Here is a 27,888-nt window from a genome sequence, read left to right on the forward strand (position 1 = left end):
GCAGAGATGAACTGAATTTTACTAGCAATATTTGACAAATTTCTAGTGTGTTATTTGGTTAAGAATTCCTTCTTGTGGAACAATTGATCAGCTACAGCAGGCTGTCAGGTGTCACACCAGGGACTGAGATCCTGGAACAATTTGTACGAATTTAATCACAGAACCATAGAATCACAGAATTGTAGAATCAGAAATGGTTTGGGTTGGAAGAGACCTTTAGAGTTCATCTAGTCTGATCCCATAGGCATGGTTATCTTTCACCAGAGCAGTTTGCTCAAAGCCCCATTTAAGCTGGCCTTGAACAAGGCAAGGGCAGCCACATCTTCTGTGGGCTGCCTTTTCCAATGTCTCACCACTGTGATTGTAAAAGAATTTCTTTCTTATGTCCAAACTAAATCTACCCTGGTTTTGTTTAAAACTTGTCCCCCTTTTACTATCATTACAGGCCTTGGTAAATGTCTCCATCTTTCCTGTAAGGGTTTGTGTGTTGAAGGCTGCTATAAGGCCTCCTCAGAGCCTTCCCTTCTCTAGGATCAACAAGCCCAGTTCTCTCTGCTTTACTTTATAGGAGAGATGTTTCCCTCTGAAAACTTGCAGGACCCTTCTCTGGACCCTTTCTAACAGGTCTACATCTTTCTGACCCTGGAAATCCCAGAGCTGGATACAGTACAACAGATAGGATTTTATGGGACCCAGAGTCAAGGGGCAGAATCCCCTCACACAGACTGTAGCCACATTACTTTGGATGCAGCCCAGCATCTCATGTTGAATATTTCATCTGCTGGTACCCCAAGTCCTTCTCTGCAGGGATGCTCTCAATCCATCAGCATCCCAGTCTCCACTGATACCAGGGATTGCCCCAGCCCACATGCAGGACCTTGTACTTGGCTTTGTTGAACTTCAGGAGTTTTGCATGGGTCCTTTTCCCAAGTCTGGATGGCATGCTTTTCCTCCAGTCAATCAACTGCACCACTCAGCTTTGGTGTCATCTTCAAACTTGCTGAAGGTTCAATCCCATTGTCTACATTGTTGATAAAGATTGGTCCCAATACAGACCATAGAGGGAAAATAGAAGCTTACTACTGGATATAATTATTACAAATTGATTTTTTCAATGAGATAAACTCTATTTCATCACTTATTGCTTTCCTGTCTCTCTCACTTCCCTGATTCTCGTTTCTTGCCAAAAAGTGAGATGAAGACCAGATCCCTCAGCTGTGGACCAGAAAACACTGATTATGAGGCTGGTGGATAGATACATTTAGCTAGTATCTACCCAGGGAAATAGTTGTGTGGCCACGTTCCACGTTGGAGTGCTGAGACTCATTGTGCAGAGGGAATTGCATGTGGCATTTTTCATTATTTTAATAGCCCTGCATACTTCCTCATGGTGAAATTCAATCAGAAGTCAATTTCATACTCTGTCCCCTCTCTTGCCACAAATAAGCTTGAAAACAAAAATTTACCACTTTCAGTGGCCATATTTTGATATTCCCTTATTTATGCTGTGTTACAATTTAATTTTCATGTTGATTAAGACTGACAGGAAATGGTGGAACAGGGAAATAATCAGCTCCCTTATGTTTGCTGCTTCTTTTCCTGGAATAGGCATACATGGATTGGGAGACAGACTGCATTAAAACTAAACCATTTTTGATATGGTGCAAGCATGAGTCATACTATTCAATTTAAAATATTTTTGTTTGGTAGCTTGAACAAAACTACTGAAGAAAAGATCTCCTCTTGCTGCAGATGTCATCCTTTTAAATGGATGTAACCTCCCAAGTGCCCACAGGCACTTCAATGGACCCAAATCTCCCCTTTCCCTGCACAGACTCTTACATGCTTCTGAATGGCTGCATAGCTGGCTAGTCAGTAATCCTGGGCAAGAATATCTTTGCTAGGAGAGGCAAATCCTCAAGAATGAACAAGTGCCAGCTAATTCCATGTGGCTGAGGTTGATACAGTTATGAAAAAAAAGCTTATTGAAAGGAAACAATCGTACAGTTCTCATTGATACAAGAGGGACTCTTTAAGAACCAATCTTTACTAGTAGCAGGAAGAAAGATGTCTGCCCCAGAATATTTAGAAAGATCAGCTGTCCTAAAGATTAACAGCTCTAATTTGTGCTTGGTCTTTGGGGCTTTTTTGTTTCTGGTACTGAGATGTTAAGCAGTCTAGCAACAAAATAATGAAATATCTCTATTGAATAGCTGCACTGTGGTTGGTCTCAGCATAACTTAGCAACTAATGAGGGCCTTTAAAGTTCAGTACAGCCCTCAGCCTGTTACTAGAGGAAGAAATTTAAGACATTAGAAAGTCTATTTGCCTGGAAGCAGGACAGTATTGTGCGAGCAACTGCTTTCTCTCTCTCTCTTCATCCCTTCATTCTTTCTTTTTGTGTTTACCTATTTGTTCAGGCCAATACATTGGCCTGAGAGTAGCTGCCTGTCTGATAACTTATTCAACAGTTTTCTAAAAAAGAAGCTACCCATGACTCATTTCACACTGCCCAGGCCCTGTATACAAATAGCATGAAAACTCAATCATGTATGGAGACAGTTTTCTTTCCATTAAGGTAATTGGTATATCCTTTTCTAGTATTTGTCACAAGACTTGATTGTGTATTGCCAGGCAGCACTTAGGCTGGAGAGTGGAGCACCCTCCTGCAGCAGATAACACACAGACCTGCTGTGACAGCATGGGCTTAGCACCAGATCTTGCTTGGAACTCCACAGCTTTGCAATAAATGAGTGGCATTTGCCTTGCCCATGCCCATTGATTCTGAACAATTTCAGGCCTGGAGGTCATCATTTTACCACCCTGTCTCACAAATATTTTTTTTCCTCCCTGTTCCTTAACCTTTTAATTCAGTGTCAGTAAAGATTCTCAGTGATTACTGAAAATGAAGCAAAGCTGCTGTGTACAGACAAAGGATTGTCTGAGTACTTGCTTCTCAATTCCACAAAAAAGCTGAAGAAATAATAGCTTTCAGGCTACTGCAAACATTATAATTCACATCTTGCTCCAAGGTATATTTTCAAAAAGTTAAATAGCCCTTGTCTTCTCAATCTTGTTTTTACTTTGATACCCAGAAGCAGATCCAGGTTTCTTGGAACACAAGCCCCTGCTCTTGCAGGCAATCATGTCATCTAATCCATTTCATACTCTCTAACTCTTCTCAAAGCCAGGTGGGTTGATTTCCCCCATGCTGTTCTAACTAACATCATTTTCTCTACTGTTCTTTGCAGCTTCATTTGCCTCATGATGGTCAACAGATAGTGCTGGTTTATGGGTAGCTGGTGACTGTGCTGTACACCAAACCCACAGATTCTACTGCTAAGAATCTCTCTTTTTTTACTAGGTAAGTCCCCTAAGTCATCCAGAATTTCGTACGTAATATCAAAATTCTTTCTACATTTCCAGCACTTCTGAGGTTCACATTATCATGGTAATTTTTCTAGCCCATCACTTGTTTCCCTGACACCAACCAATACAAAGTGTAATCATTAAAATGAAATATACAGCTCTCTTTTTCTTTAGGATTTTTCTTTTTTAAATGTAGGTGTGATCTTTGTTTAGCATGGACTGGAATAGACTTGTACTTGCATACTTTTAACTGGAACATAATAAAACGATGGTGAGAGACTAAACTCTTCCATCACATTGGATACGACTGACATTAAAAAGTATTTTAGATCAAAGTGGTATTTTTCTCCCTTAGGCTCATCTGCTTTTGGTGATCTGTTTTTTATTGTATAATTTCATTTTCTCTACTGACTGATATTTTTGTACTGCAGGAGCAGGTCCCCAATAATTGCTTTCTCCCACTGGTCTTGTTTAACATTGCAGAAAGGAAAAGTGGCTTTCTAGAGCGGACTTGCTGTCTTCAGTTGTCAGCTTCTACAAACAGCACTAGAAAGGACTTAAAGGTCTGGAAAGGATGGGGAGAGGAAAAGAAAAGAGGAAGCTTCAAGGGTTAATCAGCAAATTTCCAAAAGATTCCTGAAGTTAGGGACTTGCAGACAGGTATAGACCACACAACTGTCCTTGGTAGTCTGCAACTGGTGCTGAACCCTTAGGTTCTCCAGCTTGAATAGCATTTTCCTGAGAAATAGTCCAGTTGCAGAGTCCTAAGTAAATGTCAGGTTCTCCTTTTCTGTCTTCTCAGGGATTTCCCCTCCTGTTTCAAGTCTGAACTAAGATTATTTTTATAATAGGCCCAAGAGATATGTTTGAATAATGAAGAATTTAAAAGCTGGGATTTTCCCTTTCACACCCTCAATAAAATTATAACATTGCCAATCTTATTTTAACTGGTATACAAGGTATGTCCAATTCAGAGAACTAATACATCTCAACACCACCCAAACCCAAGGAATATGCCTCTGAAATGAAGACCAGTACCTTCTTCCCTCAACAACACCTATTTATCTTCAGCAAAAGATATCTGTGGGGGACTCTCCTGCTAGGGTGAATCCAGTTTATAACTTGAAGAGCTTCACTGAATTAAGTCATATATCATGGCTTGGATTAGATTCATTTGAAGAAAGAACCTGAAACTTGTGGTCTTTCTCTGATTTTATTTGACCTCATTTATCTGCAGGAAGAAACAGTGAAACACTGTATTGCAGCAGGACCAAAGTTTATCATCATTTATCCAGTTTTTAGTCAGATTGTTTAAAAACAGGTCTTAAATTCCATCACCAAACTCAAAGCAAATTACAGCATTTACAAAATAGGGTGGTTTAATCCAGAGGGGGAATGCATACATGGTCAAACTACATATCCTGAAGGAGTTATGGAGAAAGTGGGGTCACAGCTCTTTTCATTCCTCTAATGGAGTTTTGTAAATGACACAATATGTCATTTTCATGAACAATCTGCCATTACCAGAGGAGTGGAGCAGATTTCCATGCTTCCCCATCCCTGTGACTGGAGAGGACATCTCTGTTGTCACATGAGGCTATGGCATGGTGGATGGGGAGCCAAGCACTGAGCAACAAAGCTGCTGTTCAGTGACAATGTTAGTGCCCTGCAGGCTCCTGCTGGGAGGGTTTCTAAGGGAGAAAGGTGGACACTAATGGGTCACCCCCTCATGTGCAGTAGGACAGACCTTGCTGGGCTTGGAGTCTTGAGTACCTTGGATGCCCTTCTGGCATGTCTTCATACAACTTCACTTGCACGCTACAAAAAGCTACCTAGTGGAGTGCAAAATTATTTGTGCCCTATGCTATCCCAAAAATCCCAGCAGAACAGGAAAAGGCAAACAAGGAAATCCAGAATTGATTGCCTCCTCCAGCTCTGCTTCTAGAGCAAGAGCACTGTAGGCTGTGTCCCCCACATGCATGGCTTTCCTGCCTTCCCTGCAGAAGTGTCCTTGGGGACTGCAGCATGGAGACCAGAGGCACCTGCTTCCATAGGATCCCTGTGTTAGGTAATGACACAAATATTTATTTCTGTAAGTGTAGCTGTAACTGAGACAGGATGTAGAACTTTTATCTGCATTAGTGGGGCATAACTAAGCCAGCAAATGCATCATAAGGCAAGCATATGGTTGAGAAAATGAACCTATCTCAATATTTAATACAGGGCCTCCTTTTGTCTTTTCTGTGTATGCTGTTTATCAAGGTTCTTATATTGCCTACTGTGCTAAAAGCTGCAGTTCTCCATATTGATGGAGTAGGCCAACTCACCTAAGCATCATAGCTTCCCTGCAAGAGCCCATCAGGCTCATTGGTGTGTTTCACTGCCTTAGGGCTGAACTACACCAATTTTCCAATTTTATTAACTGCATTAGTTAATGAAATATGTGGGCTCAAATTTAGGTGCTTGTTCTAACTAACCTGCAGAGACAGCTTGGCTTGTATTTCAGTAGGTGGCCAGTCCAATGGGTCAAGGGAAGGAAAGGGCAGGTGAAAAGTACTGAGTCCAGTCTTACACAGAAGGTAGTGTCTAGTTTTTAGCAAAGACTTTAGAAGAATCCCCCATCTGACCTGAACTGAAAGTGATACTGTATTTGCAGCCACAGCTTTGCTGTGACAGCAACAATCAAAGCACTGCCACATGCTCCGTCTATCTTAACCAAGATCAACTTTAAATTACTCAGTGTGACAGAAGGTACAAACTGTTACAGGCACAACTCTATGGAGTGATTTCACAGAACTTGCTAAGGGGTTCTGACTGCATTTTAACAGAGGGTTTTAACAGGATGCAGGATGTGGGTCTTTTCTCTGACAAGCCTATCTAGAGAAAAATAACCTTTCCTTACCCATAGTTTGTGCATATTTATACACAAACAAGCACCAGTGGAGGAAACCACACAGTGTTCTCAGTTTTACAGATCAGCTGTTTGACTTCATTGTGTGCCTATCTGCCCAGTAATCTGAGAGCACATAGCAACACAAGTGTTGCTGGGCCAAAAATAGTTCTGCCTTCAGCAAACTTTTCTCATACTAACCCTGAGCAAAAGCATGTGTAGGAAATGGTGTCTGTCAGATAACAGCTGCTAATTATCAGAAAATGGGTGAATTAGGATGATGTACAATTAAGAAGTGAATTTCTTATGTGTCTATAGTCTTTTTCCAGCATATGGTCTACAATAAAGGCTATTTAAAATTTTTAGTAGCGCTTAAGGTGGTTAACAAAGTTTTTTATGACAGGAACTATCTTACAGTGAAAACCAAACTAACTTTCATTTTCTATTATCTATCACATTTTTGCTTATAAGCTTTTCTGCTTATAAAATTTCAAGGAAATGAAACATCATGAAAAATGTTGGTTTTGAGATTATAGCAACAGCAGCTCTAATCTGTATGAAGATGTTTTGAATAGAGTGCACAATACATTTTTCAGTGTTTCTATGTATACATATAATACACATTATAGAATCACAGGATGGTTTGGGTTGCAAGGGACCTAAATAATCATCTAGTTCTAATCCCCTGCTGTGGTCAGGGACACCTTCCACTAGACCACATTGCTGAAATCCCCATCCAACAGTACACATACTGCTACAGCTTTACCTCCTACTATATCCAAATGTAAAATACAAAGCAAGTACCTATTGTGTATGTATAAATAAATGATTTTAATATTTCTCCTAAAGGTAATGCAAATTAGTATATACAAGAAGATTAATCACTTGTAATTTCTTATAAATTTACATCTTTCAGTACAAGTGATCTGCAAGATGTCAAGCTGAAACTCCCTCCTCTTAGTTCTCTGAAATTCATTTACCCTTCTGAAATACCCAGGGATTTTTTCTTTTTTGCAGGACTTCTGTGTAATTTATTATGCAAATTCTCCTAGGAAATTCCCTAGGAGAAGAAAGCTTTTGAAAGGGACAGAGTTCTTCAAAATGTGGAACTGTGAATGGAAATTTAGGAAAGAGACTTGAAAGTTCAGTATTCAAGGCATTTAAAATTGCACCCCACCCATAGTACTCTCTAAGACTATCAGAAACAAGATACAGATTAATTTACTTGTTAAATTTCCTTCTCATTCTACCTGCAATACATAGAAATAAATATACAAATATATATGAAAGTGAATTGAATATCAGTTCAATATAGTTTGCCTTTCTTAAATTGTGGACACAACTGGGACAGAGCCTTGGGTTAGTGAATAGAGGTGGAACAGTGAGCAGATTCACATTTATCTGCTTCTTGGAAACAAACTATTCTTACAAACAACTAAGAGGTGGAGGTGGTTTTTAAACATTTTTTTTTCTGCTTACACTTCCAAGTTTAAATGCAGACCTCAATGCTAAAAAAAAACCCCAAACTCAAAAGACCAGAAAAAAACATTATATTTGGATAGATTGACAATGGTTTTGAAATTTCATTGGGAATGTTTCATTTCACAGCACATCACTTTGGAGGATATTTCAAGAGGGATAGAAGCACCTCACGGGAAGAAGGAGTGGATTATTGAAGTAAATGGAGCTTTTCAAGGGGACAACTTTATAATGCCAGAGATGGGGAGCAGATGCAGAAAGTACTTTGACTGAAAAAGATGTTTGGAAAGAAAAAAAAAAAAATTCTTTCAGGAAATAATATATGAATCAGAAAAAGTGGGAGTTAATAATACAGGGAACAATACAATAATAGAAGGCAGAGGGACGCTGTTGCATACAATGGCAAATACCAAATGATGGGTTTACAAAAGAGTGTTGCATGTTCACAGCTGCTATAGCCCTACTGAATTTCTAAGCTGCTCTGGTTCGTATTTTAATAATTATTTCAGTTATTTCAGTAAACATATATCACGGCAGTCTGAGATTTAAATCTGGGGGCACCAGAAAAACTGATTTACAGTATTCTGCAGAAGGGTAGCAAAATGGGTCTGGTGCCTCAGTCAGGTCTTTTCTGTCCGTCTCTCTGTCCATCAGCCATTAGCAAACACCTAAAGAATTTTAGCACCATTATTTGAGTGTTCTCCAGGAGTCCCTGTTTTCCTCCTTCTGTAGGCTACCCTACAAGCATGTTTTTGTTTGTTTTGTTTTGTTTGGGTTGTTTTTTTTCAGAATTTCAGAGATCTTTTGTAGTTCAGGAGAAAAATATTGATGCCAGAGTACCCAAATTGTTTCCCACACATGGGTTAGCACTCTGATTGTTATTTTTTGATGCATTTTAAACCAACATTTTGAGAATGAAAATTTCAAATTCTAGCTGAATGCTATGTTTACTAAAAAAATACATTCCACTTTCAATTTATTACACTATCCAAAGGCATATTTACCTAGATGTGTGTTTAACAAGCTTCCATCCTGACATTTCCTGGCTCCTGGTTTTCTCTATATAACAAATACATGCTTTGAGTAACTGGTATTCCAGGGTACAGACTTCAGTTTTACATTGATATTACAACTTCTTAAAACCTCCTTGGTCAGAAAACATTAAATGATCACTTCTATCATCCTCATATATTCACGGATATTTTAAAGCAAAATAATATTTCTGATGTTAACCCAATGAGCTCATCCGATTTGTTACGGCTGGGAGCTCTCAAGAAGTGAGAGGTTATAGATTATTTTCTTAGCGGTTAATTTTGCAGAAAAAAAAGATGATTTTTGGTCTGTTTTAAAGCTGTGCATCCTACTTACCATTTTTCTATTCCAGGAATGATAAAGAAAGATCTCAGAAAATATTACCTGCAAAGTTAGCAGGAAGAGATTCCGACTGAGCCACTAAAGCCACTGCTGAAAAGGGAGGCTGAATGGGTGCCTGGAAGGCCTGTATTTCTGGGGAGCTGACAGATTCAGGGAACTAAAAAAGGAGTATGAAAATATTAATTTGTAGATTATGGAGAGTATTAAAGCTGAAAATCTGTGCCAGGTGAAGCATGCTTGCAATAATATATTGCTGAATAGTATTCTGGTCAGCTTGTGGTCAACCCTACAGAGAACCATATTGCACAAAGGAAAGTATGTTTCAGTTAAGAAATTGCTTTTTATCTGTAATTGTTTTAAAAACATTTCAAGTCCAAGACCAGCACTCTCTTGTAACTAATCTGTACAGAGCTGGTGATGTGAAGACAGTCTTGTGGTACATAAATAGGATGCCAAGGGGAAAAGCCTAGGAAATAGAAGTATTTGTCCCGTGGGTCAATTATTAGAAAGGGAAGAAAAGGAAGCCATGAAGTCCCAGGGAAAGAAGACTGGTGAGTTGCTTACACAATAAGAGAAAACTGAATGTAAAATATTGAAGAACTGACAATTCCCTCCCTCTATTTCTGTAGACAGAGAGAAGATGGCAACAGCTAAAAAATTGATATCTACAACAATTTAATGAAATATGTGGCAGTGTTGGTGTAGCACTTTGACAAAAATATCTCAAGTGTCTTGCATATCTTTCATGAATAAGCTTGCTCTCTCACATTCTGTTCTTAAAAAGCTTTCTTGTTGATTTTCATTGTGGAATTGGAAGCGCAGTGGTTTTCTCAGGCATGTCTCTTGAATGTAGGTCAGCCATTTAGTGAACAGAAGTCAATACCATGTGGCTAAGAAACAATCATATGACTCCATTTAGCAGTAAGTGGTGACTCTTTTTGGACAGAGAATTTGATTTACTATTACAAATAGGGAACAACGTGATGGGTCCAGTGAGACCTACAGCTATGTGTACGGCATTCATCCAGCATCAGTATTCACAGCTGTGAGCACTGTACTTGATGGAGTCCTCTTCACACATAATGTTGGTCTCTTGGCAGTGAGAAGCACAACTTATTTTGAAAAAAAATTATTTCTGACAGAATGCAAACCTGAATAGTTGTTTTTTCTTCCAAAACTATTCTCAGCTGTACACCTTCTTCATGATTTCTTTATATTTATTAATATTGTTCACCTTTGACAACCTGCTAGATACATTTTTGGATTAATATAATGATATGAGAACATTTCTAAAATACTTTTCCAGATTTAAAGAAAAAAAATATTCATCCATTTATCTCCTGGTATTTTAACTCATTCATTAAAACTCAGCCAATGAAAACAACTATTTAATATAAATATGAAGGACCTAGCATTTTCCTGCAGTGCTGAGAATATTAATATAATCTTTAAATGTGAATGTATCAGAAGTCATGGATATTGATGCTGAAGAGACATTCAGAGACCTATTTTAGCCTTATGAATGTGATTAGTCCCACAGAAGGCAGAAAACTACTCACAAATGTAAGAGTAGAATTCTTTTTCTTTAACAGAATAATATGGAAGTTACTGTGATTACAGGCTGAAGAAGAAGGGCTTTTGTTAAATAATTGTCTCCCTTTAGACTTTCAGAGACCTAGAAAGGTGTTTTTAATGCCCTGTACTGGTGTATCTAAAGGAATGACCCATACCAATTACTTTTGATGCTACAAGGCCTGAGGCCTCCTCTGTGCAGAGGACAAACAGAGCAGGCAGTCTGTGCCCTGAAGGTCTTACCAGATAAGTAAAAGTGTTTGCTGGAGCTGGTGAAATTCCCAGCACAGCTACAATAGGTTGGTTGTGCTGCTGTCCTTGGAGTGGCTCAACTGGGTACATGACTGTCCTGTCTCAGAGGAGTGTTCCTCTGAGCCGCGTTCCTCTGCAGCCATGTTCCTCTGAGCCATGTTCCTCTGAGCCGCGTTCCTCTGCAGCCATGTTCCTCTGAGCCATGTTCCTCTGAGCCATGTTCCTCTGAGCCATGTTCCTCTGCAGCCATGCTCCTCTGCGCCATGTTCCTCTGAGCCATGTTCCTCTGAGCCATGTTCCTCTGCAGCCATGTTCCTCTGTGCCATGTTCCTCTGCGCCATGTTCCTCTGCGCCATGTTCCTCTGCAGCCATGTTCCTCTCAGCCATGCTCCTCTGCAGCCATGTTCCTCTCAGCCATGCTCCTCTGCAGCCATGTTCCTCTGCAGCCATGTTCCTCTGCGCCATGTTCCTCTGTGCCATGTTCCTCTGCGCCATGTTCCTCTGCAGCCATGTTCCTCTCAGCCATGCTCCTCTGCAGCCATGTTCCTCTGTGCCATGTTCCTCTGCGCCATGTTCCTCTGTGCCATGTTCCTCTGAGCCATGTTCCTCTGCAGCCATGCTCCTCTGCAGCCATGCTCCTCTGCAGCCATGCTCCTCTGAGCCATGCTCCTGTGCGCCATGTTCCTCTGAGCCATGTTTCTCTGTGCCATGTTCCTCTGCAGCCATGTTCCTCTGAGCCATGTTTCTCTGTGCCATGTTCCTCTGAGCCATGTTTCTCTGTGCCATGTTCCTCTGTGCCATGTTCCTCTGAGCCATGTTCTTCTGCAGCCATGTTCCTCTGTGCCATGTTCCTCTGAGCCATGTTCTTCTGCAGCCATGTTCCTCTGAGCCATGTTCCTCTGCAGTCATGCTCCTCTGCAGCCATGCCCCTCTGAGCCATGTTCCTCTGCAGCCATGTCCCTCATGGGGAGAGAGTTGTCTGGTGGAGCAAGACAGGGGTGTAACACCAGAATGACCACAAAAGGAGGATGGGATCTCTGTGCTGCAATGGGGTTGGACAGACTTTTAGGTTTGGCTTCATCAGTATCAGAGAAGCTGAGGTTTGGTTGAGAAGATTGATAAATTAGTGAGAAGCAACTCCTGAAGACACTGAGGACAAGAGATGGCACTGGGTGGGGAGAAGGCAAGGAGAAGGGCAATGGAGGATGTAACTGAAGAGAATGCATCCATAAGTCAAATGTGCTTAGGGCAAACAGAAAATCGGTAAACGTCAGGCTCTGGCAGAAAAGAGGCAGCAGGATTCTCTTTTCCTAAATATTGTGATGAGTTTTTTAAACAAGAAACTACATTTTCTAAGTATTTTCTCTCAGATAAGCTTCGAACTGACCAGGTAGAGAAAGATACATCCCCATTGTGTTGGCAGTATCAGGAAGGGCAAAAATTATCGGAACACTGATCCAAGAGGTGTTGGGACACTCCTGGGAGTTTCTGGCTTCATTGCAGGGCAGGGAGAAAGGAAAGGCAGAATGGAGGAGAAGCTGCAAAAGGAGCTTTGTAAAGCTGAGAAGGGCCAAGAGCACACCTGTAAACATGACAAGTAGAATTAGGACTTTGCGGAATCGGCAGATGAGTAGCAGACTAAGAAAAGAACAAGTGCCAATGTGTTCCAGTTAGGGTTGGGTAGACTCTTTTAGGAGCTTTTGCTGCTCTGAGTTGCAGTTATTTGGCTATTAGGTAATTTGCCTGCTCTGGGAAGATGCTTCTTCCTTTGGCTGCATTCCTGGTTTGCTGAGATATGTGCTTGGCTATCTACAGGGCTACTCAACAGGAGCACCTTCACATTGTAGTAGGCAGCCTAATCTGTACTAACAATAGACAATTAAAAGCAGATCCCATTATCCTACAACATCATTAGGTTTGTCTCCAGAGGATGTGCAGAAAGATGAGAGAAGGGATTAGGTGGTTACTTAATTAGGACTCCTTACTTCAACTGATCTCAGGCCACTGATGTTTTTGCCTCAGACTGGAGATGACTAAAGGTCATCTAGCAGTATAAGGTAAGTAGAAGAGATGGCTTATAACTGGAGACAACAGATGCCTGATCCCACCTCTATTTTATAAAAATTGCTAGGTAAGAAGTATCAGAAAGTAAGAGGAGAGAGAACATAAGATATGATCTCGTTTCATCCAGCCTACAGAATCCCCTCCATTGCTTTGTGGACTTTTCATTGCTTGTGAGTAAACAAGGAGGGTATATTTTAGCTGGGTACATTGTGAAGCATCATGCACCAGTACAGACAGTGCTGTATTGCACACTTAGAGCTCCCTGTTGCTTGCTTGGGTTCAGAAAGCAAAATTGGCACTCATTTCGAAATTCACACCTCATGTTTTCAAATATATCCAGTATACTTCCTTATAAACTGTAGCAGTGTGAATTCAAATAACTTGCACTTGGCTGCCTGTGTAGAGTTGCAGCATTAGTAAGTGTGCTACACTTTCTGGCACAGGGTAAGACAAAAGCGTCTATACATGCATTGATTTCCACAGCCTTATCTTTTAAACACCCTGTGTTCAACATATGTGAAATGATTAAGAAGTATTCTGTGGTGCCCTCCTGTCTGCCACATTTTGTCACACTCAGAGATAAAACAAAACCAAACCAAAACAGAAAACCTCAGGGCATTTTAGAAGAGCCACATGAGTGATATCCTGGACCTTTTATCCATTTCATGAAAAGCATTAGTGACTGATAATGATAGCCTGTTAGATAATACCAGAGCTAAAAACTAATCTCAACTTAGCTACCTGCTAACCATTTACTGCAACAGTTCCTAGAGTTTGAATGCTTGAAAAAATTCAACAGAGAGAAAGCCATTATTCTGTCACCTTGCTAAAATACAGCTATGGTGGTGCTGTTCAAAAGTGTTTACAGTGCCACAATGGAAACACAAGTAGTGCAAAGTCACAGTACTAAAGAGAGCCATCTATCTTAATAACATCCATCAAGAATAGTTTTACAAGAGTTGCATTCTTTTAAAATTAATTTTCAAGGTTTTTCATCTGAAAGAAATTAAGTGGAACATAGGACACATGGTTATTTTGAAGGTGAGATATTCTAGTTAAAATACGTGGTAACTTTGTTAGCAATGTCTCGTTGTTAGATTATTTCCATAGGTACCAGAATGTGGAGAATTTGAAAATGGAAACCAAAACTGATGCCATCATGTTATTATGTATATATATTATTCATAGTGCTTTCTGCTGCCTATTAACTTCCTGAGTTTTGTCCTGTAGTTCCCTTTTACATCTGTTTCGTTGGTCTTCCCTTCAACCCCCAAGCATCACGCAGCGAATTGTGAATAATTTCCCTCAAACATTTAATCACATTCTCCAAACTTTTATCAAAAAAAGCCTGCTTTTCAACTGGAGGAAAACAAATGCCAGAAAACAGAAGACATGTATAATCTCTTGCTTCTTCATCTCCTCCATATGAGTTATAACTGGTGGAGAGGTTCCTGTTTTGGCTATGTTGCCAGCATATTTACCTCCAGAAACCCACTGACACCACAGAAAATCTGAGCAAGAACAGTAGTGGTTTTCCCATTATACATAACCAAACAGAGAGGATGGGAAAGCTCCTGAAGTCATAACACAAAGGGAAGAATGGATGCAGTTTAGTCTAAACAAGATTTATTTAAGATTTAAGCAGATCTTTTCCCTTTAGGGAACCATGATGCTATTTTAATATGTATTTCTGGACATTTAACACATTGTTGCAATCACTTTCAGATAACTTAAACATATGCACACTTATTATTGTTTATTCTTTCTGTCATCTCATACATTTTCATTCAGCTGCTCTTTATTTTGAACCCTCTTTGATGTATCTTGATTTAGGTCTTGCCAAACTGAGAACTCTTAATCAAGAGAAGAAATACTTCAAAAAGATTTTCTGGCATTAGGTCTTTTTTCCCCTTCTCTCTTCTTTGCTTCTTTTTTTTTTTTTTCCTTTTAGCAGGAGAGTGGAAAGAGGGAGGAGAGGATTAAAACATGGACTTTGCTCATCACAGATATGATCATACAAAATATTTCACTGCTGCTTTCCAAATTTCTTTGAAGCATGCTTCTAAACCTTTTTATTTTTTTTTAGATGAAGTTCATCACACAGGTCATTGCATGTGGGTAAGAAATTGTCTTGTTTTTAGGTACCATTACCTCCTGCAGGGATCTGAAACTTCCAGCATGATGTACCATTGCATCAAACTGTGATGTACCTTTTGTTAGACACCCAGACTAGTAGTTTTATTAATTTTGGCAGAAACAGTAACTATGCAGACTCTCTGATAGTTACTCTACTCTGGAAAGGATCCGGTTCAGTCCTGCAAATCTCCTATTCTGGATTTTGATGCCTGGCAAGCAGGGGGAAGGCATTCAGGAGAGTGAAATAACGTCTCCAGGATGACACACAGATTAATGCAAACTGAATATTAAGTTGGAAATGGCCATGATATTTATGATGGATTCTGGTTAGTTTCTGGCTAAGGAGACCCCTCACCACCTGCCTGGCTTTGGCTGCATACCCTTGTTGTCTGTGTGGTACTGCTTGGGCCAGGATTTCTGTCCCAGCAGTTTTACCTCCTTTTTCCAATTTTAATTGTTTCTTATCTCTGTGAAAAAAAGTGATCATATCTGAAGAAAAATATTTTCATACTTGGTTTCAACTTGATAAACAATCCTGGACTTAGAAACAGCCTTTTCAGCTCTCTGTTAGTCAATAAATTCAATTAAATTGTGCTCCCCTTCCAATTGAAATCAAATCTGATTGACCCCCAGGTTACCTACAGGCAATTCACATTTGCTTTTCTTGTAATGAATTGTTTGTTTGAAAATTCACTTAATTCACATAGTGCTGGCACTTCCATTCAAAGAGAGAGACACCTGCATCACAGGAATCTCCCTCTGAGGTACTCACCTGTAGCCCTGTTTGCAGTTAATGGAGCATTGCTGACACATGTGGGATGTGTTTTGTCTCTTCTAGAGATGTCTGAAGTAGATAAAATGAATGATTCTTTAGGACTGATATTTTTCTCCCTGGTCGAGGAGGAGTCTATAGAGCATTTCATACATAGAGCATTTCAGGCAATCTAATACAGATAAATGAATTTCACACTATGAAGCCACAGATCCAAAATTCCCAGTGTAATAAAATTGTGATAAACAAGATTTCATGTGTGATCTCATGATGTGATTACAGAATGAATAACAGAATGTTTAAAATTAGAATATCGCACTCAACTTAGAGTTTGTCTGAGTCAGCCACCACTTCTGATATTGTTCTGGATATCCCAAAGAAATTAAAGACTGGAACTGGAGCAATCTTGTTGTTTTCTGCAGACAGAGCTAAGGAGAAATTTAACCTCAAAGACAGATTTCTGCACTGGGATGATGTTTTCCTCAGCTTTGTGAGTGTTGTGTGCCAGCAATTCAGTTTTGCTCTGTGTCATATGTCTAGAGAGGTCTTGGACTCAGTGCATTAGAGCCTTCATGGGTTTGGGATAATGTGACTTTGTGTTTAGTGTCCTCTTCTCAGGTCATCTTTATACCACATCACCTTCTCCTAGCCTGAAGTGTTATCACTCCCATATTTCTTTGTGAAATTTTGATCTCTCTTATTGATTTCTTGGATGTGTTTACAGTTTTCTTTTTACCTCTTTGATACATTTCATTTCCCATGAATGTTCCAAACTTCTTTCTGAATTGTTCAATTAATACCCGGCTCAACATTTTCTCCAGTACCCACAGTTTACTTTCTAGCACATTCTAGCAAAAACACACTTACATAATTTAAAACACACACAATTCTAGTAAAAATACACTTATACAATTTAATTATTTCCTCTTACCTTCTTACTTGTGGCTCTGGTTTTACGCTGATTTCAGTGTATGTACCCTCCTTTTTCTGATGTTACAGTTATTGATTTGTGTTTTCCATGATATTTTGAAATTTAACATTCTGTCTTTTCATTGTAATTTTTGGCTGCAAACCTGCTGGTGTCTATTTGATACTGCAGTTCTATTTCTTGTGGATACTCTGTGGATACCATGCTCTCACATTTTAGTGTCATGAGGTAGAAGGGCATAAAAAAATCCAAAATCTTCACTTAAAGTCTCTGGTATATCTCAGAGATATATATTGATATGATATATTAAACAACAAGAAAGCTGTCTGTTTTGCAGTATTACTAGCAAAAATCAGTAATGAATGGACTATTGATCCTTCATGCTTTAAGGTTTGACTTAGAGGGAATCAGGTGTTTGGAATTAAATATATGTGATGATTCTGCTTACTCAGAGACAAGGATTTGTTCTTCATTTCTATTCCCACTAATCTAGTCCAGCTGAAAGTTTACAAAGCATGTGCTGCCCAGAGAAAAAGATCTATAAAAGGACTCCTATCTATTATGTCTTGAATAAAAGAACTAGTAAGGTATTTTGAAACTGGTTTATTTTTGAGGGTGTAGATTTCCATAATCTTTTACTGCTCAATAACCTTATACTGTTTTACAGTTTCATCTTAAAAATCTGCCCTTAGGAAACCCCAGGCAAGCCAGTACTCCTGAAGCAACTTTTCCTGTAATCATACCATTTCCAATGAATGTTCTTCGGGTAAGGTAATTCAGAAGGTGATTTTAACCCAGCACAGGCAGGCACATCCTACATTAGGATCTCTTTGATGCAGCCCAGCCAGGCTTGTACTCGGCATGCAGTGCTGGGGCAGGCCCTCGGTAGAAAGGCAGTGATCAAAGCTGGACTGAACTGACAGGATTTTTTCCCATGGCTGGGAATGTTTAATGTGAGGATAGTATCACATCCTTGTGACAACCATGTCCCTTTGTTGAGCCCTAATGGTTCCACTTTGACATTTGCCTCTGCCACTCCTCTAGATGCAGGTTAGATAAGTAGCTACCCTTTGGTGTAGTTCCACAGCCCTCCTTCAAAACACCATATATATGTGGACCAAAAAAAAAAAAAAAAAGATATTAGACTATCAGTATAAGCTTGATTAGCAAATTCCCCAAACCTAACCTTGTAAATGTTTAATGCAAAAATATAGTAAAGATTCTTTGAGGATCTCCATATAGAACAACTGGCCACTACATTTCTGTGATCAGGTTCTGGATTCTGTCCCAAACTGTTCAATTGTTTTGCTTTGAACAATTAAGAACAGCAGATAAGGCAGCACCATTCAATGTTTTGTTTAAGAATTTATTTTCTGAGTTCTGAACCACATCACGTTGTACAAATTTTTAAGATTAAATTACACAATGGAAAGTATGGTCAAACGCAAGCTATATAAAAAATATTACTTAAGGAATCATGATTTTTCATCTCATATATTTGGTGAGTACACACCCATAAGAATTAATGACTCCAGCACTTAAAGGGAGTTAATGGATTTCTTTAGTTGTTCACACCCAAGTTATTGGCAAACTGTGCAAATTATGTAAAAAATTACCTGATTCAGTTCTAGGCGCTGAATCATACACCTGAGCAATGGGCAATGTAAGTAAAATTTCTACTTCAGGAAAACAACAAAATTCTCTACTCTTGTTAATCTTAATATGTTAATTGCATAAAGAAGAATGGCTTATGCATTAAAAAATGATACTTGAAAATTTTCCAATAGAATATTCTCCTGTAGGGAAATGCTGTTACAATGACAGCAAAATCTTGGATTAAGACATGTCTATACTTGTACAAAACAGAATAAAAAATAGAGTAAGATTTTTTTAAAATTAAAATAATACTTTAAAACCAGTACATAACATTATGAATCATAACATTACAGCAAGGAAAAAACCAGATATTATGAGAGAACAAAAGGTTATGGCTTTAGCAAATGTTCCAATTACATGTGACAAGTTTTCTATAACATTATCTTTAAAGAAAATTCAAAATTCTCATTTTTTAAAATTCAGAACTGCAACACAGTAAGCCTCATGGAAATATATTGCTCAGTTTTGACCATTTGAAATGCCTTACCTTTTATGGGTGTTGTGGATGGTGCTGTATTCACCAAAGTCCAGCTACAACTGTTGTCTTACAATTAACAGCCATGTTGTGTTTTGGCAAAGTGATTTTCTCAGTTAAGTTTTCACACTTTACACAAAGTTGTAGGCCCACCAGTTCTAGTCAAACCCAAAAGGCCCACTTCTTCTGCACTTCAAAATGCAAACATTGGCTGCATCTATGTGTCACTGAAAAGAGAGGAAATGTTTAATGAATTCTCATGAGATTGCCATAATATGTTTTATTCATGTGCTTTACTTCTTTAGGGCAGGGATCTTTGTTAGATTGCACCAGTACTGGGGGCATCCCACAGCTATTGGAATAGTACAAGGGTAGTAACAACAATTTTCATTGCTGCTCTTGCTAAAAGTAGTAGATGAGGATATTGATAGCAGAACTGGAAAAAATTAATACAGGAAGCATGCAAGCTGGTGTGAGAAAATTTCCTGACAAGTGTGAAATTGCAAGTTATGGAATATTTCTCTAAGGGAAGTGGTAGCAACTTCATTGCTTAAGATGCAAGAAGATGTAGAATGAAGTAGGACAAGTTACTAAATATTAAACCGTAGGAAAAATTTAGACAAAGGGACTGAAGAATGTCTTAAATCTTTCTATCGCTTTTTTTTTTTCATAAAAGTAATGCAGAAGAGGAATAAACTGGTTTCTTGGAAGTTTCATGAATCTATGTAATTATTTTCCATACCTTCTTTGAAATAAGACATATCTCACTCGATGCCTCCCTGGAGTCACCTGCCCTGGCCCACAGACCTTAATGAGTAAGGTCATAACCCACTAACTGCTGCTTCTGTGCTGCCAGCACTCATGGCATGTTGAAGTGGGAAATATATGCTGAAGCATCTCTGTACTTAAGAGCATGATAATTAAATTAATTCAGTTTATATTGTGTAATAGGTGTAAGTCCAAATAACTGCATTCAGAATTTTCTGTGTTTACAGAATTCGTGTGGCTGTTGGGGTAGAAAATGTCCAGATTGCATTTACAGACCATATCACCTGGGGTCAGTCTAGCCAAGGCTATCCTAAATTTTCTCAGCAGATTGGAATGAATTTTGCTCTCTCCTTCTTCCTGTGTCTGGGGTGACCAGCTCAGGCTGAGAGGGCAGTTAGTGGAACAAGAACTGGGAGAACCAGCAGAGGTGAAGGGAGCTGGTCTAGGGAAGCTACAGCAGAGACCTGAAAATAGCTGGAAAGTGTCTACATATTTCCAGTAGTCTGGGCTTGGGATGTGTCCAGGAGGAAAAGGAAACCAATGACCTGGTGTAAGTGGACTCTGCTTCCATCTGTCCCTCAGGAGCAGCAGGCTGGAGAGTGCCAGTGAGAGTTTCCAGAGCAGTCAGCCTTCTGGCTGGAGAGGAAAAAGAAGGAAGGTTGCTACCCTAAGAAATCTCCTGTTTTCCTTTGGCCTAAACCTATTGTTGCTGTAGCCTATAACATAGCCCTAAATCTAGAATGGCCTGCTCACCTAGTGGTGAGCTGGCATCACTTCACATGTAGTTCAGGGTGGAACAAAAAACTGGCTGCATATGCCAGCACTTCGATATGGAATACAGTTTAAAATGGCAGAATAGCTGACTACCCAGAGACAAAACCCATAGTGAATACTGAGTAGTAAAACTTTTCCCTTGGAATTAAATTATCTAACATAATGAAGTAAAAATGAAAATATTTTACTCTTAGGGAAGGATCTGATAAGAATACACATTTGAATTTTATTGTATTCTGATAGCTTGCTCAGTTGGTTTGCAGAAAATAGTTGTACTCCACCCTGCAGTGCCATATACAAGGAAATAGCAGCTTTAATGAACAATGAGGAATGTCCTTTGTGACCTTGTTTTGTAGATCCTTGTTTAAAAGTATAAAAGATTGTTGAATTATAACAGATTAATCTTCATGGGTCTCTCAACTTTCTACTTCCAAATTCTACAAGTGTAGTGCAAAGTGTAGTCTTGATTTCAGTTTATTCATGCAAGGAGAACTTCAGCTCAGATTCTTCTATAGCAATTCAGTATTTATAATCAGTTTTTTATTACATTTGATCTCAGTCAAACACAGCTGGGTGAGGTTTATCTCCCATAGTTATTAGACAAAACATACATAATGAATAAGTAAGGTCCATTGTTCTCATGTTTTCAGGGTAATCATTTTTCATAACTTAATGCCTTTAAGTACTGAACTTCAAAGGACATTACTGTTGTAAATATTCAAATCATTAGTAGTTTTCATACAAAGATGGGCAGTAAAGCAGAATTAATTTCTAGCTGGAGCTCAGGCTCCAAAGGTTAACATTTTTTACAGAAAGGTTTGGTGTCCAAGATTAAGGAGTAGTGTTACTTGAATTGTTTGTTTGCTGCTGCATAGCACCATCACCTGAAAGTAAAAGAGATCTGGATGTGAAATGAGATTGCTTACTCTACTAGGGCAAGGTCCTGTTCAAAAGAGCAAGTTTCCAGGAGCTGGCCAGTGGGGGCCTCTTCACTGCCTGAACATTTCACTGAACAAAGGTAGTAGGTCCAAATCAGTGGCATTCCATTTTCTCATACATGCTTGGTGGATTTATTCAGCTTTCCTCATCTACCTATGTTTGCTAGTCTGGTTTTCACTTTAGTTTCTGAAAGTATTGGATAGAATATATGACCAGAGGTTTAGGAGGCTTGAAAATGTCTTTTAGAGTCATGAATATCTGTGCTTCCATATATCTCTTCTGGCCTTATATATTCTGTTTCTTATGAATGCTTTAATGGAGGCAGTGCCCCTTCTCATGTACTGTCATCTGCCTCTGACCTATTTGACACACTTCAGTAAAGGATTTGATCTCAGTAAAGCACTGAGATATTGCTGCTGGAGGCGACAGATATTTTATGAGTTCTAAATTCAGGAATATTATCACCAGGCATTGTGCTAAACTAGAAAGCAGCCATTAAGCTTTCTATCTCTTAATGCAGTGTTTGAAGTCATATGCTGATATCCCTGGAATGGTGTCAGATTAAATCTGCTGGACCCTGAGTCACTGGTCTATTTTATTGGACAGCTTCTCTGCAGCTATTAGTGTGTTTCATGTGCAGTGGTTGGTGTTCTGCATCCTGCTGCCTACCTCAGGCTATTGACTCTCAGCAATTTTGTATTTGTGACCTAATGGTTTATTTTTAGGTCTGCTTGCGCTACTGTAGTGATCTCTGACTTTTTTTGGAGTCCATTTAGCTCCTAAAATACTACTGATCAATTAGTAACTCCTTGCTTTCCTGCTAAACTACTTAGGTAATAAATTTTATAAATCTGAAGCTTCACAGGGAACGTTGATAACCTCTGAGCATATGTGGTAATATATATATATATATATATATATATATATATATATATATATATATATATACACATATTGCCTTATACTCTAAGTTATGAAGACTCACCTTTTCATTAGAAAAAGTTTTAATGCTTTTAATATTTATGACAGGCTTTGAATTCAGAAGGGAGAGGGCCTTGGGCTAGAGATGTGTCTTTTCTTGCTCCTGTGCAATTCCAGAGAAGTTTAGCAGAGCTATGAGCTGCTAGAAATCACTGTTTCTTGTCTAATACTTATGTTCTTCAGAGAAATGTTAGTATCCTGTGCAAAAAAAGTGCACATAAACATTTTAAATAGCTGGGTTAAAAACTACCACCAAAGGAAAAACAGCAGAAGCAACAGCTGCCTGGAAGCCAAAGGCTGACAGTCTAAGGAAGACAACTAGAAACAGACCATCTTATGAAAATAATTTTTCTGCCCCTCAGAAACCCAGCTGAAAAGATTCAGCATTGTCTGTAGCAGTCTGTTCCTATAGTTTGAGACAATAACTTCCCTTTTTCTGCCAAATGCATAGGACAGTGAAGATATCTGCAATGTTTTATGGATTACACTGGTGTGATGCTGTCTGTCTGAATTTTGTATTCATGGTGACCTGCAGCCCAGCCAGGGTCTAGACAGTAATCCAGCCTGCCTACTCTCCAGGACTGCCTATCCCTGTAGGCAGCCCACTGCCAGGTGTCTGCCTCTTTCCTTTGGTACTTCGTTGTGCCTCTCCCCATGTGCTGTGAAATGGAAGTCATCTTCCTGCATGGGCTCTGCTGTGATCCTGGTGTCCAGAGGAGGGCAACAAGGCTGGTGAGGGGCTTGGAACACAAGCCCTATGAGAAACATTTGAAGGAGCTGGGGTTGTTTAGCCTGGAGAAGAGGAGGCTTAGAAGTGACCTTATTGCTCTCTACAACTCCCTGAAGGGAGGTTGTAGACAGGTGGGGTCTCTTGGGCAGCAAGTGACAGAACCAGAGGACACAGTCTCAAGCTATGTCAGGGAAGGTATAGGTTGGATATTAGGAAAAAGTTTTTCACTGAAAGAATAATAAAGTACTGGAATGCTCTTCCCAGGGAGGTGGTAGAATCACCATCTCTGGATGTGTTTAAAAAAAGACTGGATATGCACTTGGTGCTATAGTGTAGTTGAGGTGTTAGGGCATAGGTTGGACTTGATGATCTTAGAGGTCTCTTCCAACCTCATTATTCTGTGATTCTGTGATTCTGTAAATATGGATGGGCACCAAAGCCTTCCTAAGACCCAGAGGAAGCCTGAATGAGACAAGGTGTGCTCAGCAGCATAACAAACCTCACCTTAGGAAGCGGTGGCAGGCCATGTCTTTGTATGATGAATAGTTACTAGCATAAAACTAAAATCATTTTTGTGTATTTTTCAGCTGGCTGCAGGACTCCTGCCTGTCTGGCTTCATGGTGGCTCAGATGAAAAGAAGAAATGAAAATCTCTTTACATAGAGGCATGGAAAAAATTGCCTTATCATGGTGTTCATGAAACTAAACACTGGCAAGGGTGTAAGGGGTAAGTAGCACATCCTTCTCTGCACTTTCAGTGTCCCTCTGCAGAAGTGAAGTAGGCAGCTAAATAGGTATTGGCCACTTTCCTACCAGGGCACATATGATTTGGTTAATGCTGTCCTTCAGACATGCCTCAATAAGATGGACCAAATACCCTTCAGCAGGCCTCCAAAGGCATCTTGCTCTGTTTGCTGACTGAACATGGAACTTGATCCAGTTTCCTGAAGGTGGCTTGGATGGTATGCCTCATTTCACATTTGGGATGTAATTGTGCCTGCCAAGATCATCTTGAACCAAAGGGAACTGCAAGTACTGTCAAGGAGGAAGTGAGACAATGGCACAGAGATAAGGCATCTTTGGGTTTAACGTCAAAAAGTTAAACAATGGTCGAGCAATTGACTGGGAGAATGTTAGTTCTAGGTGCCAAGCAGAGCTTCATAGGCTATTTGCTAAGGCTAAGGATCAAACTGAAACATTTATCACTGTAGTTTAGAAAGTCTGAAGTAAGTGAGATAAAGGTAGAGCTTGGGAGGCAGCAGCTTCATACAGTACAGGTGATCAAAACACAACAGTGTGTCCACAACTGTGCTGCCCCAAGGGGAGTGAGAAATTACAAAATGAAGAGGAGTACTAAGCTTGCACGTTTTTTTGTTCCTGCTCACTGTGGCCTGAGTCAGAATTATTAATGAGTTTCCCTGTAAGAAACTGGGTTTAAATCTGCAGCCTGTGGTCACATCTATGGGCAGTGTTTTCTGAAAGGGACAAAGGGTCTGTGATGTGGGGAGATGCAGCAGATTCCCAGGTCACTGGTGGAAGCAGGGGTTTGATTAGTTGGTGGGATTTCTGTTGAGAGAGTGTGCCTATCCCATCTGGCTTGTGAGCAGGGTAGGTCCCAGCAAGTCAGTGCTGCATGTGGAGGCCAGGGAGGAGGGTCTGTGAGTCTGGGGAGTTTTTGCTGTGGTGGAGGAGTGGCTCCAATTCCCATATTTTCTCCATGTGCTAGTCTGCTGCTGGCTGGGATGGCGAAAGGAAAATTTCTGATTTGTGGCAAGCACAGCTGGCCCTGCCACATCAGTCAGGCAGAAAAAAAGGGGAAGATTTCATCAGAGGTTGTAATATATTCACCCAGAGATCCAGTCTAAAGCACTGGTTGCCACAGTTAAAGATGTGAAGGAAGCTCTGCCTGTCATCTCTCAAGGATGTGCACAGAAGGAAGGGAAAGGCAGAGTTCACCCTGAGGCCAGGATACCCAGTGACACCCTTAGTCCTATAGATGAAGTGATGGAGGACTCTGTTTTTAGGGTTGAAAAATATGACTGTATCTCTGAAGGCAGTATGCACTGAGAAGAGGAGATTATTGTATACAGTACAGTTTATTCCTTCTTTTAATTGATCAGAAAAGAAAAATTTATGAAATTGTATTAAGCCAGCTCTGTTAACAGGGAACTTATTAAAGATTGCAAACAGAGGAAATGAGGACCTAGGAAATGTCAAAACAATCACTTCCTCTGAAGCTGTAATCAATCCCTTCCTTGCATGTTCATGTTATGATACAGCTCTTCAGTGGCATAGCAGTGTGGTCTTTGTCTACAGGATTCAGTGCACAGCAAAATCAGTACAACACATAAGAGCTGTTAACAAACAAAAAAAGAGATAAGTCTAAAAATGCATTCCAGCAGAGCTAGTTGGTTTTTATCCAGACAATCAGTACTAGTCTCCAAATAAAAATATCTTCATCCATCAAGAAACCCTTGGGATTAAAAAACCCACCCAGCTAAACAGAAAAATAAAATGTAAATATGTCCACAAAGTCTTGTTGCTGGAATATGTATCACTTTGCTAAATAAAACTGACACTCTGTGATATTGGAGAAGTGATTAGGAGCCCAAAGTGTATTCTTCCAGTGGAAAAAGCTATATATAAAAGAAAAGGAAACAAAAGGACTTTCAGTTCATTTGTCCCTATTCATAGTTTATGTGACAAATAACTACAAGCTCAGATGTTCCAGAACTGCAAGCTTTATAAGTCACCTTTAACATTTTTTGTATTCAATAAGGTTGCCTCTACAGTGCCATAACCCAGAGTTTTGTAACATTTGCCCAAGGGAGTACTTATTTGTGGGTTCATTGGTCACATCTTATGGCCACTATTGCCAGTTGCTGAGGTAGTTTACAGAAGTATAAATACTGTCCAAATATCATTTCTCCCTGTAAACAATTTCAAATGAAAGGGGCCAAGGCCTGACATCATCAGGTGCTGAAGCTGTGAAGAGAGGCAGAGAACAGTTCAAGAGGCACCCTGTCTATCAATGTGGGAGTCTCACCACCACTTTTGGCCTAGGTCTGTATAGCTGGATCCAAAACAAATTTCTACCCCTGTGTTTAACCTTCTGTACCAGGTTAAAACTGAGGCAGGCATGCTTTCATACTTCTCCTCATTCCCCTCTTCTGCCATTTCCTCCTACACAATCTCCTCCCTGCAGTGAGGGAGCCAGGGCTGGGCAGCAGGGGCATGGCCAGGGACAGCTGCGCACCACGGTGGCCCCACTGAGGGCAGAGACAGCACGGCCCCTGCAGCAGCATTCATCCACAGGAACTGCCCTCCCTGCAAAAGTGAAAGGGGCAGTTTCCTCAAGGGAAAAAGCAAACCTTAGTTTCCTCCAGGAAAACAGAGATGACAGACAGGTCATGCTCCTCAAACATGACCTTGCCAGGTGATTGAAATCACATTTTCCAGCCATCTTCTTTCCATCCATAGCTCCAACTACTTCTGGCTGAGGCTCTGGGGTGTTCTATCAGATGGAGCCTTATGAAGTCACTGTGCAGCCCAAGAAGAGCTCAGCTCTGCCAGAGAGCTCCAAAAAGACCCAGTATTCAGTGATCTCTCCAGCTGACAGACTGGAGAGAGAGAAATGGTGAAAGTAGCAGGCAGTTTGCTGGATTGAGACCCCTGGTCCCACATGATGCTGTGCTGAGCAGCTTGGCCTGCAGTCATCCTCCTGCATCCTGGGCCTCACTGTGCCCCCTCCTCCATGGGACATGCTGCTTTTACTCTGCCCTTGCACTGTCTCACTCTGTAACCTGTAGAGAACAGCTCTCCCTTCTTGTTGGGTTAGGAGGCTGCAATGGCCCAGAAATGAGAGAGGCATGGCAAGGGGGACCAGAGTCAAGAGGAGCAGGGAGATGTTCTTGGACTGGCACCCCTAACATGCCATCAGAGGCAATGTGGCTGAAATTATTTGGTGCATCCTAAAGCAGCAGCTCTGCTCTTCCACGCTGCCCTTCTCTGTGTCCTTCTCTCTCTTTCCTCCCTGCTACCACAGCTACAATACCAAATCTTCTGCCCCTCAGTTTCACTCCATGCAAGCCAGTTCAATCCAGCAGAATGTTCTACACCTAACTTTTCTTTTATAACCATAGGCAAGTTGTTACATGGTTTATATTTCTCCTGAAGATTGATGCTTTGTTTAATGTATTTTTGTTAAGATCCACTGAATCTTTTTGTCACTTTTTAATATTTTAAACCTTCTCACTTTTAAATATATAATATAAAAGCTAAAACTCGCTGTTGGATGAGATCTAGCACAAGATCTTCAGGACTGGCCCAGAAATTCTTCCTGTTGCTCAGCTCTCACATTGGCAACCTCTTTGGGACCACAATGGGACCTGATTCTTTGTCTTTCCCCTTACCTTAAACTTAACCCTAATGCCAACTGCAGCCAATACCTGAGATTTACATAAGGACCTCCAGCCTTGGCCCTTTCTCTGCCCAAAATTTCCATAGGCATGTCTTCTGTAGATCCCTGCCCAAACTGGACCCTTAGGCTTTGTCTCACAACTTGCATTAGCTGTAACCCTGAAAGTAACTGAATCCATTACTCAAGATCTCTCATCCCATCAACAAATTGAAAACTGAAAATTATTTGTGATGCCCAGACTTACCTGTAGCAGCTTCTTGCAACTCCACATCAACTATATCACAAAACTAACAGCAGACAAACCTAGCT

The 27,888-nt window shown here is 40.1% G+C and overlaps 1 long non-coding RNA gene across 2 annotated transcripts in view; it reads left to right on the forward strand.

Moving 5' to 3' along the window:
• Positions 1-27,888, forward strand: part of LOC139588212 (uncharacterized) — a 153,259-nt gene that overhangs the window by 87,978 nt on the left and 37,393 nt on the right. Inside the window, exons 2-3 of one of the 2 annotated variants that reach the window (XR_011678579.1) lie at positions 23,747-23,886; positions 23,976-24,115. This is a non-coding gene — a long non-coding RNA (uncharacterized lncRNA). Of the gene's footprint in view, positions 1-23,746; positions 23,887-23,975; positions 24,116-27,888 lie in introns of those variants that run through there. The other variant, XR_011678578.1, reaches the window with a different exon arrangement.

The sequence above is a fragment of the Agelaius tricolor genome, unplaced genomic scaffold (assembly GCF_023055355.1).
Source record: "Agelaius tricolor isolate 1412-34295 unplaced genomic scaffold, bAgeTri1.0.p SCAF_3, whole genome shotgun sequence".
NCBI classification, from domain to species: Eukaryota; Metazoa; Chordata; class Aves; order Passeriformes; family Icteridae; genus Agelaius; species Agelaius tricolor.